Raw genomic sequence first — 11,852 nt, forward strand, 5'->3', positions numbered from 1 at the left:
ATTTCTTAGAACCTCCCATGTGCAGTTGGGCCACGGAGCTGTATCCCGGTCTCGGCCCACCTTCGTTCGTATACATCATATGGTATACACAATAAACAGAGAATAAGCGTCAGGTTTCGGTCAGGTCACTCTATCTGGTCGCTGGAAACTAATACGAGCGCATACACTGCCACGAACGTACAATTATTACAGGCAGTACTACTCACGGTAATGGTATCGATAGTTTTTTTGCTCGCAATATCTTGGAAAATATGGCCGACAGACTCTTGCATGTATAGGAAAAAATTGTTCAAAATGTTGATAGTTTTTTTGCTCGCAATATCTTGGAAACTATGGCCGACAGACTCTTGCATGTATAGGAAAAAATTGTTCAAAATGTTGAGTCTTTACAAGAAAATTAAACGTATTCAAAAATCACTTAAATCTAGTTTTCTAGAACTGTAAGTTTCTAACAGTTTCACTGTAAACATTTTATTTGTAAGCCTGCATCGCACTGTCTTCATGATTATCCATCTTAAGCGATCGATACCAATCGGGAAGTAGATATATCAATGTCAGACTCTACCAAAAATAAACATAATATGTAAATAGATTGCAACGCGAAAAGAGACGAGAGACAAATTCATTACAAGTTTGATGATATGTACGTTTATGTACTATATGTACGTTTACGCTTACTTACCTTTACGCATAACAACTTTATCGATATTAGTTCTTAATAGATATTGCTTCTGTTGCCTAAGAATAACACGAAGGTTGTAGACCGACGTAGTAGGAAATTCGTAAATGTCAGGATACATGGACGGAGGGGGGGGGGGGGTATACATATGTCGGGTTAATCGGGTTTGTTGGGTTGGTGCTGGTTCTTGGGGCGCCTTGTGTTTCTTCATTAGGACTAGCCATTATAGTTGTTCAAAGGTTTATATTTACAGTAATATGTACAGGAGTTGATTAAACAAGGTTTAACTGTATAACGTAAAGTCACTCTTAAATAAACAATGTTCTCGGGTTTAACGAATCCACGGTCAACGGGACAACTTTTTGAACATTTAGTTATAAGCTATTCTTGAAATGACGTTAGCTATGACGTTCGGTATCTTTTAGACTAATCGTTTGACGTTGTGTATCAACTCTCCAAGGTGATCATACAAATAAAAGACTGACACGATCACATTTGTCAATTGCATATTGATCAGGGTTATCAACAAAATTCCAGGCACCGTTACTAGGCTCGCGTAGAGCCGTTATTGCTCCCGCCTCGGGACTTGTTTGTTAATACAACGTGTGTCCCTCAACATTAGTACTTTTACGTTCATCCCGAGACCGTGGCTACGTTCGGTGACCGGCAGTGTCACCTCAACCTCAAGTCCACTGTTATAATACTATATTGAACAGCTTAAACAAACAGTTTAACCGAAAGTATTGGGAATCTTCCCAAAATTCCAAAAGAAAGGCCCGCCATCCCTACATCTCCGACACATATATGTATACACGTGTTACATCTACTACCATTAGTCGTTCCGCTAGAATCATCATGGTATTCGTCTCGTAATTTGTTACCTTTCTCTTTCAATCTTACGGAAGATATCAGTTGTGGAATGTCGTCCGTTGTAAGCGCTCGTTGTAATTCCGCTTCCACCTTTCAATAGTCGTTGTTAGTTTTTATTCGTTGGTTTCGCTGCGGAGTACTTTTACACTAGAGTAATTTCGATAATATTCATGCCCATTTTCGTTATAAGCTGGTTAAAAATGTGGATCAAGTAAAACAATTATACAGTTATAGCTTAATAAATTAAATTAAAACATGCGTTCTATCATGTATGTTTATATTGTAACCTTTCTTTCTCTCTTTTTTTTTTTGCAACGTCATGGACCTTATATGATACAATTGTATTTGAAAGAATAGCGACATTTTCTGTTTTCTATGAATCGAAGGACCGATATCTATAATAATTACGCTTATGATATCAATTATTCTTATTGAGACTTATTTAAGAGGAGCATTCGTGAAAGAACAAGGTCTTATTATTATTTAAGGTAACATTACATAACGATGTCGGCATAATAATTGAAACAACAGAAATATCAGCGATTAAAATTACGCGATACGTTTGAGATGATAGAATTTTATAATAGACAACTTCATTTACATATAGATAAAGTATAAAATATTAATCTGACAATTTGATAATTAGAAGGAAAGTAAAGAGAACGATTTTTTTTGGCTTAGGAACACGAGACCTGTTTATTATTATAATTTGTATAATCATACGTACATACTATACTTGTAGATGAATCGGCAATAGCTGCAACGAAGTAGAAATTAATACAATAAAATTACGTTTTAAATTTCATTCTTCAGTTAGAATCGTTCAAGTATATGTGAAGAAATCAGTCAGAAGTAAATCTCGTCAGCACCAAATACATACTTGTATAAATATTTGTTTCTCATTCAGCCAATCGTAACTACGACAGTAGACATAGTCGATCATCGATCGCATTTAAGCAATACTAACCTCAGCTGCCTATACAGTTGATCGAATTGTGAACCATTTTTCAATCAGTCGACGATACGTCGAGCATGTCGCACTGCAGCAGCAGTATCGTCGTGTTTGTAAAGGTCTCTCGATCAAAAATTTTACATAAAGTTTATCTAACAACTGGGTTTGATGGATGTGACCTTTGAGGATACTTTGTTTTATCGCTCCTCGATGAATCTGGCATTAATGATTGTAATATCGTAATTCTAAAGAATTAAAAGAGATAACTCAACTTTTTATATTGTAAAAATAAAATAACTTTGCCCGAAAGAAGCTGATAAGTATCATAAAGTATTTTTATTATCGGAAAGGGTAAAGTAAACATAAGATAACTTCACAAACTTTTCTATTATATATTCTATTATATATTCTATTATTCATTCTATTATATATTCTTATGATCATGAAAGGTTTCGTCTCATCATATCAAATCAGTTAAATAGGATTTAAAAAGTATTCCTTACTAATAATTCTTATTAATCACTTGTCATTAATTTTTTTAATTCATTTTTACGTAGGAATAATCTCATTATAGCACGTAGGACTATCAAACTTGCAACGAGCGGGCGTTTCAATTACAAGGCTACAGGGTCTCGGCCGATTGCTCTTATGTGCAATGTGTAATTTTAATAATAATTGTAGATGTTCATCAATTTGAAGAAAAAAAGGAACAAAATTTCGATTTATCCGTATTTTAAGCACAGGTGTACAACGTCAACGTAAACTGTAATTTACATGAAAATATTTAGAAGATTTAGAATATTAGCGAAAAAGTAACAGATTCTAATATATTATTTAAACAATTCACTATTTCAGTCGCCAAGAATATGTTAGCGTCCATCCGGAGTATTCATCCACCAGTGAACTGGTGTAAATACTCTCCGTTTTTCGTTGTTCACTTTCACTGTGGAGGAATCATCTATCCAGCGATCCTGCAACGCGAAACAGTACAAGTTTGGCTTTATCTATGCGAGAGCCATAAACTCGCATACATACGTATAGGTAATATCATCTTGCCCGGTACACAAAGCTGCCAGCAACCTAACCGATACCAAGATAAAAGGTAGCAAAGGTATTTTTACGAATATGTACATATCTCGAAAGCTACAGCCGAGCAGGGCCCCAAACATACGTAGGAAAAAGTTGTTCAAAATCATGATCCTGACAATAATATATTTGAAAATCATTGAAACTGGTAAACGTAGATCTCCTCGTTGGAATAATTAATAATTAGGACATTTTCCTACTCTCCTTACAAGGTATATTTATCGTATCTGTATATTTAGTAAAAGCGAGTGAGCAAATATTTGCGAGTCATTTTCTTTCTGTATATATTTTACTATAATTCTACATTCTATAATCATTGCATGTTACATACTATATTTATATATAATTATTATTATAAATTACATTTTTATTCGACGAATAAAGCCAGAGTAAACCAGAGAATACACACACGAATACGAATACGAATATCGCGTGTGCGTTACGAAAAGAGAATAAATAATAAAATTTACGAAAATATGTTGTAATTCTTAATAATGTATATGTATGTTAATTATTTAAGTATGTTGATTATCGTTCAGTAGTCGTGTACATGTGGTAAAAGTAATGACAACAATGCCGTTATATTTTACATTACATACAATTACATACAAATTCTACAAATTTAGGCATTACACTATAAAGTTTACAGATTTGTAAGATTCGAAAGGACCGTAATAACCATGGAGAGTACGACTGTTGACCTACCTATGGATTGCGTAAAATTACAGTTTACATCGTAACGAGAGAAAGGATACATCTGTGCAAGTTGTTTCAGATTCAGCTTTATCTTAGATCCGATACTATTTTATATAAGATAGAGCAACATTTTCCTCATTTATAGCAATGATGTATCGATTATCAATATCGTTTAATTTATTTAAAGAAGATGAATTAATTTTGTAGCTTTTTATAATAACTAATATTAATCAAATTTGATAATTTGTTCATATTTTGAAATTTCTATTAATTGTTGAGATAGTTAAGATGTAACGAATCAATGGATGAACATTCTTACTTTTGCATTACTCCAGTGAAATGAAAATTTCTTAATTGAAATTAAAACGAATTTCATTCTTTGATCGTAATACTTTTCGGTACTTTTTTTTCAGAGAGCAATACCTCTTTAACGTTTTCGAGGTTATAGTTTCGACTTTGGAATCAAAATTAAAGCGCATTGAAAATTTGGACAAAGCGGTGGAACACTTGATGAGAAGAGTGGAAGCTTTGGATTCACGCGTGAATGATAATATCGATAAAACCGATGCAGTTATTACAAAGCTACGAACATTAGATCTAAAACTTTTCAATTCTCATCAAATTGAATTTTCTTCAACTGAATCTGCATACTCGATAAAAAGGAGCGATGATAAAAACGACAGTGAAATCAGAAGCGGTACGTATGTATGTATGTACATGAAATGCTAATACGTAAAAACAGAAATTCGTTAACAGACGTATCTATAGAAGAAGAAAAGAAAAAAGAAAAAATATTGGACTGATCGACTCGGTTAGAACAAACATGGATCGCAACTACAAATTGTCGTTTGAATTGTATTACATTTACAGCCGGTTTTCTTTTATCTATATCGTTTACTTAACAATTGTATTTACGTGTAGTTTATAGGTACCTACCTATATATACCTATTGTATAGGTATATACCTACATATGTACAAACGTATACAAGCCTGCTTTCCCTGTATTTCCCCCCTCCCCTTTTTTCGTTCTCTTTGTCTCTTTTCCATACTTTTATCTTTTTACTGATGCTTCTTCTTCTTTTCTTTCTACGGTTGCCATTCGCTGTTCAAGTTTATCGTATAAATTGGCATTTATTTGGCAAAACAGGTCCGAAATTACAAGCAATCCATCAGAAGCGAGAAAATCCATCATCATCCGATTTCACTCTTGGTGAAAAATTATTGTCACTTGATCAAAAGGTATCGGATATAGATAATAAATTGATCGATTTGAAACATCAATTGGATAATAACTTGTTACAAAATGACGACATAAATGCCGAAGCCAGCGAAAAAAAGCCAGTCAATGTATGAGCGTAATCGAAATCACTAAAGCGATGAGTAATGAAGTAATAAATCACATTACGATCGGGATAAAAAATTTAAGGCAAGCGACAAACAATATGGACAGAAAGTTACAGTTTCACGTAAACTTGGCTTCCGATCGTTTGGGAACTATTTACAACATGATGAGTGACATGCACGATGCGATATTAGTGAGAGGAAGTACGAACGGTCGAACGGCGTTCAACGTTACAACAACAACAACGACAACTACCGAGCCGCCACCACCAAGGCAGAGTAAAATCGATCGACTCGTCGAACAAATATATGCAATTGTTGACTGTATCGGAGAAAATGGATGAAGTCTGGAACGTCGTGGTAAGCTGAGAAGATGTGGCTAAATTGTTAATTTCACTGTTTACCTGCCGTGTTAATCACGTTGTATGACCGCATGCACAATTTTACATGTCCACTTGACGGCATTCCATATAGATAGGTATTATACTTTTTTCGACAGGTTGGCACGAAAAGTTCCGTGGACGATCTCTTGCCAAAATCCGATGAATTACTTACACAAACGCAAAGACAAGAAAGAGCGATCAGTGAAATTCATGCGGATTTAAGATCGAAAACGAATAAGATTATCGAAAATTTAGAAGGAGTGGAGAATAGACTTCGAAAGCAGGAGGACGATGTAGCTAGCCTTGCTCAGCGTCCAATACCTGCGGAATTGCTGCTAGATCCCACGATCGATCGCCTTGTCGAATACGACTCTAATAGGTTAGTTTTCCTTCTTTGATACTTTATTCGCTTGCTTTTATTATCATACATCATGTTACGAAATAATATAGAAACCAAAGGCATTTACGACGTTGTCAGTTCCATTCCATTTTTCGAGAAATAATCTTTTCTCTCTAATAATAACAGACAATGTACATACGTATTTCTATCTTTATCTGTTTGCTTTGTTCCGTTCGATGAAAAGAAATCTTTCGTTTCGTGTAATGTGAAAGAATCGTATTTCGAATTGATTGCATCTGTTGTTAGTAAATATTCCAATATATTATTATACATAGGTATATGATGCGTGAAAGAACGATGTAAAAGAATATTAGTAAATAAATAAATAAATAAATATGTAGAAAGTGTAGCGACAATATACTACGTTCAACTAACGAAACACCATTATTACATTGCTATGTAATTAATTATTATGTTTCATGTAGAACGAATTTCTTTCGATTCACAGATACGTTGAACTCTCTGATGACATTGCAGTTGAAACAACCGTTTCACCGGTCAATCCGACTACCATTGTTTCGTCTGTGTCGATGTCCATGTCTTCCTCGACCTCGTCGAACGCCGTATCGATCAATAATTTCATTAATTCAAGCAAATAGCTGGTTCTACTAATTTCTCCAACTCGACAGCCAATCCTTCAATAGGCCCCCCATTATCACCGAGTTCGCAGCGATCATCGTCTAAAAATCGTGGTGTTATATTTCCAAGTGTCAAAAACAAACCAAGTACAACAAATTCCACCTTTACCACCGATGCATTCCTTAATTACAAAGATGTTAAGGTAATAAACAACAAAAACATTCTCAACCCGTACCAATTAACGTCACTGGTAATCGGCACCGTTCAAACGAATTAGAAACAGTTTTTATATAGTATTTTATATTTTTCTCATTTCTTCTTTGGTTTTTAACCGACCAAAGTGGAATAATCGATATACCGCATGACTTTTATGCAAACATACTTTTTTCTTTCTTCCTCTCTCTTTTCTATAGTTTAGTTACCTTGTAAGACCCTGTAAGCGAATAAGCGAACGAACGCGATGAAACGGAAGAAGGTGAGAGAGTAAACGTAACAACAACGCTGCTGTATTTCTATGTGAAGAATGTGTAGACAAGGGGAGGCCCAATTACTACGGAAAAGGAGGGATTGTGTAGGGAGGGGGAAGGGGTTGGAGAGAGAAAGAAGGAATCTTAAACATATGCATTTTATCGTGCATATACAGTATAGTTAAATCACTTATAGAATACACGACATGCCTACGTATATGCCCACCTTCGTTCACGTACATATCGTATGTGCTATAACACAAAGAAATGTTCAGATTTGAAAAATTTATTACGTAATACATCGATTAACATTCTGAATGTTTCGTTTAAACGGTCATTTTGAAGTTGCTCGTAATTACTCGTCTCGTCAAACCGTAAATAACACACAAAGTCACTATAATGTACACATGTGCATCACGTACAACCATCAACTTTGAAACGTTCGAATATGGCTCGTAAAAAGTCCCTGTCGGTGAAATTTTTATTAATCCTTCCTTTATGGGAATTTTGAAAACCTATACCATATTTCTAGAAGAAATAAAAAGAAAGAAAGAGAAAAGTAGTTTTTACAATACGATTGTATAATTGAAACATTAAATATGTATAACAATATTGTAGAAAGAGAGAAAACTACTAATCTATGTACGTAATATGTAACAGAGTGAAAAATCTACGCAAGAAAAAGAAAGCGTTATTCCATATTATCAATGCTTACAAACACGATAATACATGTACATATTGTTTAACGTTACAGGACTATTCATGTGTTGATTTGCTAAATGCTGGCATGAGAGATAGCGGTGTCTATTATCTTCAAATTCGTGGAACAACCTATTGGTTTCTCAAGGTTTATTGCGAGCAGGATATCGCCGAAGGAGGTTGGACGGTAAAACAGAGATTCGTCCAAATACTATAATATGTATATACGCGTGTGCATCATGCATCGAGATAAAACTAGTGTGATAGAACGGGTTTTTTTTCCCAAAAAAGTATATTTCGCAATGTAGAATCAATGTAGAATCAATGTAGAATCGATAGCTTATACTCTTAGGTCGTTACAGAAAAAGAATAACTGTGCGTACAATAAACAGCCGCGTTCGTTGGTAAAAGATATTTAATCTTCCTACTTCTTTTATCTCATAATTCGAAAAAGAATTTCCACTTTTTCCTAGGTTATTTAAAGAAGAGACGATTTCGGCGAGCCAAGAGAAAATTTCAATCGTGATTGGGCTGATTATAAAAAAGGTTTTGGTGATCCTGCTCGAGAGTTTTGGCTTGGCAACGAAAACATATACATGTTAACTAACAACGAAGATTACATGCTTCGGGTGGAACTCGAAGATTTCGAAGGTAACAAAAGGTAAGAAATATCAAAATTACAATTGCAACTGATTTTGGATGCGAAGTTCGGACGTTTTAATGTCTGTGTAGAATAGATCGGAGAGGATTTCAAAGACGATTTTCTCTGTACATTTAAGATATAGAACGTTTCGGAACATCCGTATATCCGTGCGCATACAAAAATTATATATGTATGTACTTTCGTTTAGGTACGCACAGTACTCTCACTTCAAAATCTATTCAGAAGGAGAATATTATAAATTGGAGATTGACGGTTACGACGGAAATGCCGGTGACTCATTAAACGATCCATGGTACGGTTCGAACAATAGTCCGTTTTCCACGTACAACAGGTAACACGTTATTTCTTCATTTGATAGAATGCATGAAATGACAATTTCGGTTATGTGAAAGCATAGAGCAAAAAGCATTGAAGAACGGATAATATCGGATAGATTAATCGTAATAAGAGTCAACTATTCGTTCGAGACGATATTTCATTTCACACAGGGACAACGATAGGTCATCGTTGAACTGCGCTTCCATGCTAAAAGGCGGATGGTGGTGGAAATCGTGCGGACGAGGATTAAACGGTCTTTATTTGAACGATCCTCAGGATTTAACCGCTCGACAAGGTATGATTGCTTACAAAATAATGTCGTCACGTACAACCAGCTATTCATGTTTCGTATTATCCGTTTAATGACAAAAGACAATTCTTCCTTTCTGTTATTTAATAGAAGGTATCGCATGGTTCCGTTGGAGAGGTTGGGATTATACTTTGAAACGTGCCACGATGATGATTAAACCAAAAGGACCAACAACAGCAATGATATAGACGATTATAACGATACAACAACAACAACAACAACAACAATAACAATAATAACAATAATAACAATAATAACAATAATAACAATAATAACAATAATTAATGAGCACTCGGCTCCGGAATCGAAGTAAAACGGAAACGACTCACCCAGATGACTCAAACTACCAACTGGCGGCTTCATCCCACAGAAGTCGACTCGGGGTTTGTTCTTGGGGCTGGTTTGCTTCAAGTGTAAGGCGGAGGGCCATATCGCACCAGATTGTCCGCAACAACAAGACAGAAAATCCAGCCCCAAGAACAAACCCCGAGTCGACTTCTGTGGGATGAAGCCGCCAATTGGTAGTTTGAGTCATCTGGGTGAGTCGTTTCCGTTTTACTTCGATTCCGGAGCCGAGTGCTCATTAATTAAAGAATCCGTAGCCTCGAAATTTTCCGCTAAGAGAATGACTGATGTAATAGTAATGCAAGGAATCGGGAATACCTGCGTTAAAAGTACGTCCCAGATTTTGTCCGTCGTACGTATTAACGATTTTACATTGGAGATAGCTTTTCACGTCCTTGACGATAGTCATTTAAAGTACGATATTATGATTGGTCGCGAGATAGTAAGCCAAGACGGACAATACGAGTACCTAACCATGCCGTTCGGATTGAAAAACGCACCTTCCGTTTTTCAGAGGGCCATTCTCAATGCCTTAGGCGACCTTGCGTATTCATATGTTGTTGTTTACTTGGATGACGTTCTAATTATTGCCGACTCAATAGATCAAGCCCTAGAAAGATTGAACACCGTATTGGATACCCTCGCAAAAGCAGGATTCTCTTTCAACTTTTCAAAATGTTCTTTTCTAACGACCTCGGTACTTTATTTGGGGTATGTAATCCGTGACGGAGAAGTTCGCCCCAACCCGGGTAAAATACACGCCCTGAGCTCTTTACCTGCGCCAACGACCGTCACACAGCTCAGACAATTCATAGATCTAGCCTCTTACATCCGAAAATTCGTCCCTAAATTCTCACAGATAATGAAACCCTTTTACGCGCTTACTTCCGGTAACAAAAGCATAGCTTGGACGGATAAACATGGAAAAATAAGGCAAAAGGTAATTTCTGTCCTGACCGGAGCACCGGTGTTAATGATATTCGACCCCAACTACCCGATAGAACTACATACCGACGCTAGTTCTGAAGGATATGGGGCTATTTTGATGCATAAGGTCGAAGGTCAAAATAGAGTAGTAGAATATTACAGTAAAAAGACTAGCCCCGCGGAATCTAGATACCATTCCTATGAACTGGAGACGTTGGCGGTTGTAAACGCCGTCAAACTTTTCCGCCATTACCTACACGGTCGAGAATTCATCGTTGTCACTGATTGCAATTCCCTGAAGGCATCCAGTAATAAGGTACATTTAAGCGACAGGGTTTACAGGTGGTGGGCCTACCTGCAAACTTTCACCTTCGACATTATGTATCGGGAAGGCAGACGAATGGCTCACGCCGATTTCTTTTCGTGGAACCCCGTAGACTCGGATCACCGTACGATCGACAAAATCGCCGAAAAGGAAATCAATCTGGCCGAAATCTCCGACGATTATCTCTTAGCGGAGCAACGTCGCGACCCCCAAATCTCCGAAATCGTTGATAAGTTGCGGAACGACGAGCTTGCGGACGACATCGCGAACACCTACGAACTACGATCCGGCACCCTGTACCTTAAAATACAAAGAAGAGGCAGAACTCTCTGCTTGCCCATTGTCCCAAGAGGCTTTAGGTGGTCAGTGATCAGCCATGTACACCAGTCAATCATGCTCTTAGGATGGGATAAAACGCTCGAGAAACTGTACGAGTATTACTGGTTCGAAGGAATGGCGAAATACATTCGCAAATTCGTTGAGAACTGTCATGCTTGTCGAGTTTCTAAATCTAGTTCAGGCAAAATACAAGCCGAACTACACCCCATACCTAAGACCAGCATACCTTGGCACAGGGTTCACATGGATATCACGGGCAAACTAAGCGGTAAAAACGACGCGAAGGAATATGTCATTGTGTTGGTCGACGCCTTCAGCAAGTTTGTATACTTGCACCACACCCGTAAGATAGACTCCCTTAATACCATTAAAGCACTCACGTCCGCTATATTCTTATTCGGCAGCCCCTGTCGGATAATAGGGAAGATGTTTTACGGGCAAAGAATTTCAAGACTTTTGCAGAGACAAACA

At 36.7% G+C, this 11,852-nt stretch overlaps 1 pseudogene; it reads left to right on the forward strand.

Annotated features, from left to right (window-relative positions):
- The first annotated feature begins 375 nt into the window (after positions 1-375).
- Positions 376-9,716, forward strand: LOC138189462 (angiopoietin-2-like; annotated as a pseudogene).
- Positions 9,717-11,852: the final 2,136 nt, after the last annotated feature.

Source organism: Bombus flavifrons, unplaced genomic scaffold (genome assembly GCF_040668555.2).
Source record: "Bombus flavifrons isolate JBK064 unplaced genomic scaffold, iyBomFlav1_principal scaffold0053, whole genome shotgun sequence".
In the NCBI taxonomy this organism is placed as follows: Eukaryota; Metazoa; Arthropoda; class Insecta; order Hymenoptera; family Apidae; genus Bombus; species Bombus flavifrons.